The sequence below is a fragment of the Delphinus delphis genome, chromosome 5 (genome assembly GCF_949987515.2).
Source record: "Delphinus delphis chromosome 5, mDelDel1.2, whole genome shotgun sequence".
Lineage (NCBI taxonomy): Eukaryota > Metazoa > Chordata > Mammalia > Artiodactyla > Delphinidae > Delphinus > Delphinus delphis.
In genome coordinates this window covers 25,644,273-25,649,271 of record NC_082687.1, presented here as the reverse complement: position 1 = coordinate 25,649,271, position 4,999 = coordinate 25,644,273, and positions in this window count along the sequence as shown.

The window sequence follows — 4,999 nt, the reverse complement described above, 5'->3', positions numbered from 1 at the left end:
TCCGGGACGGTGCAGTGTGGCCCCTCTTGGGTCATCCCAGGAGCGCCCAGTCCTCCCAAGACTCTGGGGCTCTGAATACAAGGCACCGCCTTGGGCTGTTGAGGAACATCCTCGCCAGTTCGCCGTCCGCATCCCGTTGGCCGGCAGGGGGCAGACCGCACCCACCGCCCCTTCTGCCGACCCGCGGCGGCCGCAGCGCAGGGGATGGGCCTGGAGGATGCGAACCATGGGTCCCGCGCCTCCGGAGCTCACCTGGCTTTGGGAAACCCGGCCAAGGTGTGTGGAGGAAACTTCTGAGCCACCTGTAAGAGCCATGAACCAGGAAATCCACTGCCACATTTCTGTGCCCGGAGAAACCCATTACCTCCTTCTCTCTGGGTCCCTCCAGCCCTGCTTGTTAGGACGGGAGCCTGTGGTTCCTAGACCTGAGCCTGACCTCACCCTTTAGATGAATCGAGAAAAGACCAGAGTTCAGGACCACTCGCAGCAGGCCAGAGCCTCTGCTCTCCCTTCTCTCACTCCCCCATCCTCCTATCCAACCCCTCTCACGGGGTTCTGAAGCAGAAAGTAGCCCCCAGGTTCCCAATTTGCGTTTTCATTCTGTTGCCATGCTTTCAGACACCTCGGTATTATCAAATGGAGACAACCTATTGTGTCTGTTTCTGTTCACGGGTATCAACAGTTTTAATATAGATTCCCGGCTGCATCCGAATCTGGGGGGCGGGGGGAATCCATCTGTATGCGCAGTCACTGTTACAGCATATGGTGTTACTCGCCCTGACAAACTGGACAGGAGCTGGTTTTCAAAGCTGCACGAGTGCTTGTGTGAGTGTGTGTGTGTGTGTGTGTGTGCGTGCGTGCTCGCACGTGTGCACCTGTGTGTTTAGTTATAAACTAATACGTGCTCACGGAAAGAAGTCCAGAATGGAGTCAAGGGAAAGTCGATCTGCCGAGCACACTTTGGGAACCACTGCCCAGAGCCCTTCTGTGGTCTTTGCCTCTCTTTCTCTACCGCCCTAGCCCTTAGGCCACAGGGGAGCTCTTCAGGAGTCACTGCGGCCATCTTGCTTCTTGAGAACCCTAAGCCTACTTTCAAGTGCAGCCTCCCTCCAGACAGAGGAACTAGAGAGCAGGAAGCCTGCAGCGCAAACCTCTGGACAGAGAGAAGCCTTCTGAGGATTGCTGTCCGTCCCTGTGGGATTGCACAGATGAGGCCAAGGTCAGCGGGGGGACGGCCAAGGAGTGGACGGATGCCTGCCTTCCTGCCTGGAGGACCCTGGAGCAAGCTGCGGTCTTGGGCACCAGGCCTACCGTGATCGACCCGGGATGCCCCGAGGAAGGGGCACCCCCTGGTGGCTCCACCCAGACGGACAGGAGCTCTGACTACGGGGAAGATGCCCACGTGGACAAAGGAAGCAGCTGCCTTTGTACTTCTCCCTCCCTTCTCCAGCTGTGCTTCTGGAAGAATGAGGAACGGTTCATTCTGGAAGAATGGAACGGTTCCAAGGAAGTCAAAGACTTGCCTTGACATTTGGAGAGCCTGGTTTTTGAGGAAGAGCAAGAAGCAGCGGCCGGTTCGGCGCATGCTCAGTAAAACGTTACAGCTGAAACTGAACTGCCTCTGCCCCGGGCTCTGTACCGCTGCTGTGTGTCCTTGCTCCTCCCTGAGTTTAGTTTCCGTCTGTGAAATGGGATGTTGATGGTAATACCCACCTCACAGAGCTGATTCCAGGATGAAATGAGGTGTCAACTCTAAAAGGTGACAGAAACGTCAGGGATGGGAAAGTTGAGTGCTGTGTATCAAATATGCTCCAGAATTAAATTAGAGCGGCTAAAAATCAGTGCCAATGTCTTCACTGACATTCTTCTATTCATTGAGCATGAACTTTAAGCTGGAAGAATAATCTCCTGTCCTCCACCCCTACCCCACCCGTGGAACTCAGTGAAGCTATTTTCTTTTTGGGTGGGAAAAAATAATTTTTTTTTTTTCTAATTTGGGCTGTGTGCAGAATAAAGGCCGCCCACCACGGCCCGGACAGCCCAGGCTGCACAAGATGTGCACAGCGTCCTCCCAGCACCGAGGCTTGCTCTTATTTACACTTATTTACATATCAAGCCAGATCTCCATGGCTGCCTGCCCGGAAGCCCTATTTTTAATTGTTTGACGCTCCAGCCACCCCTCTGACCCTTCCTGGCGCTTTTCTGAGGATTTCTGGCCACCGCTGGCTCGTGAGGGAAGGCCCCCAACCAAACCAGAGGCCCCCAAATTCAGCATCTTTAAGCCCCTTTCCAAGGGGATTCTCCAGGCAGGCCAGGGGTGGCCCCCTACGGCGTGGAGGGGATTTGGGCCGTGGCCCGGGGGTGGAGGGACGAGCGGGGTTGGTCAGCGGCATCCCATGTGGACAAAAGGACAGAAGACAAGGGTAGCAGCTGTCTGTGGGCTCTCCAGCTTCCTTCTCTAGCTGTGCTTCTGGAAGAATCAGGAATAGTTCCAACTGAAAGCAAAGGGCTTGCCCTGAAATTTAGACTGGGCTGCCCGTGGTTTTTTTTCCCCCTTCTTTTTACAAACAGCATTTCCTAGACAGAGCAATAAAATATATATTTATAAATATTTTCCAAGAGTGCCCTCTAGTGGAAATCTGAAGGCAGTGGCACGTTTTACAAATTGAAGCGACTTGGCTCCCAAACTCCTGAATAAAAATAAAGCACCTTCCACCCAGACCTTCTTCACACGTGACCTGAAGACAGATCCAGTTTCTTCCACGAGTCCATAAAATGTCACATGGTCTTGATTGGAAATGAAGGCTGCCTGAAGTCTTTAAAAGGAAATGGTGCTCCACTTTTAGAACTGGAAATTACACACAGTGTTCAGGAACTTTCCGTGCAGGGAAGTGTGTGGAAGGGGACAATGGGAGAGATCCCTGGGTTGTATTCCTAGGCTGCGCCTGGGTTGCTGGCCGACGGCTTTTATTTTGGCTGCGGAGGCAGCCAAGGCTGCAGTGATGTCCAGCCCCAAAGGCCACACACACTGCTGGGTTTTTACCTTGGAGGATGTGGGACAATGAGTCATTTGTGCCTCTTCCTGGCCAAGGTCAGCTTTCCCACTGGAACCAAGCAGCCTGGCGCAGAGCCCGAGCCGTCTGGAGCCTTCCACTGGTGCCGAGCCCAGGAGTGGGTGTGGCCCCCCGCCCGCTCCCCCCAGAGGGTCCCAGTTCAGGCTCCGAGGCAGCCCTCGTCCACGTCATAAAACCCCATTCACGCGGCTCAGTTTAGCATGAAGGGCCCCCTGGCGGAGGCCTGAGGAAATCGCCGGCCCTAAAGAAGGCTTCCCTGGCAGAATTTTGTGCGGAGGAAACTCAAAGGGCTTCTGACCATTCCCATTCCCTTTCTGGTCCGCTTTCCAGAGTCCATGAACTTTTCTCCGTTTGGATGGATTCCAATTCATCTTGCAACCATTGCTACCACGAGTAGTAATAAAATAGCTGCCGTTCCTTCCTTCCCCCATTCAAGAAGCGTATTTGAGCACCTCCTGGGCACCAGGCACTCTGTTCTAGACTCAGACCACCCAGACAGACAAGGTCCTGATCTCATGAAAATTACAGTGTAATTTGGAGGTAGATGATACACAAGCAAATATATCATTTTGAGGCTCTGAAGGAAACCAAGAGAGTGTCATGCATAACTGGGGGGTCGCGAGATTGAGCGTTGGGGCAGACTGCTCTGAGAAGGTTACGTTAAGCATCTATTATGGGCCAGCTGTTTGCTGTGTTAGAGGTTAAGGATACAAAGATAAAAAAGACGATGTCATCTGTACCTTCAAAGAGCTCAGAGCGCAACGGTGAAATAACAATTCCATAGGATCCAAACGGGGAGATTTCACAATAGCCCTGAGATCGATTGCTCAAGATAAATCTGCCCGGTAAATCGTGTCATCCTCATTTTATAGATGTGTAGGTCTGAAAGGACTGGCCAGACGTCGTCGAGGTCATCAGTAGCACTGTCAAGTTTGGAATTGAGGCCCGTCTTACTCCCAAATAGTGTCTATCTTTCTTTCCCTATGCCCTGTTTCTTGGTGGAAATGGGGAGGGGAACGATGAGATCGCAAAGTCTCTCCCAGCCCGCAGGTTTCGAATGGGCATCCCGCACCGTCTGAAGTGGGTTCACAGTACGCGGCTCCCTGTCTCCCAGCAACTGCTGCAGGACTCCCGCGAGAGTAGAGGAAGGACCCAGACCATACACTGGTTCTAGCTCCAATCCAACGTGTTGCTTCTCTGGCTCTTGACAGTGGTACACGAGTCTGGCCGTTGATGTCAGACTCCCTCGACCTCGGTCCTGCAGAGATGCTGAGGACATGCTCTTCCACAAAACTAACTCAGATCCAAGTCCACACCCGGGGACCCTCCTTAGCTTCCCTTCACGAGGCTTCTCTCATCCAGCGGCCAAAGGGACAGGTTTCCTGCCTCGGAGTGAAAAGGTCACTCAACACTTCTGCCGAACTCATCACTGACCGGACCTTAAGCAGGAAGAGGAAGGAAGAAAAGTCCACCGGAAATGACCCTTGTCTATTCCTCAGTTGCTGGTGGGGAAAGATTAATGGCCCACAGCGGGCTGCCTGCCGATGGTGGCGTGATGGTTTGAGCCTCTTCTCTGAAAGCCATGTTGTCACACCAGGGCTCCTGGGAGAAGAGAGGAAGACAACTGGGCCAACTCCTTGGGTGGTAGTGTTGTTGGTTTGCTGTCAACTAAGCAACCCACACCCAGAGCCCAACATCTGTGCGTCTGCTTGCACTGACACAACAAGAGACAAACGTGCCCCGAGACCATGGCTCTTGGAGGGCTGGGAGGTAACTCCTCTGCACAGATGCCCCGCATGGCCTAATTATAGGACTTGTTTCTATTACAGAAATGCCGTGCTTTACCCACTATCCTTTCATGTAGTAAATCTATATTCAGTTTCTACTCTGTGCCAGGCACTGTGCTAGAGGCCAGAGGATACAGC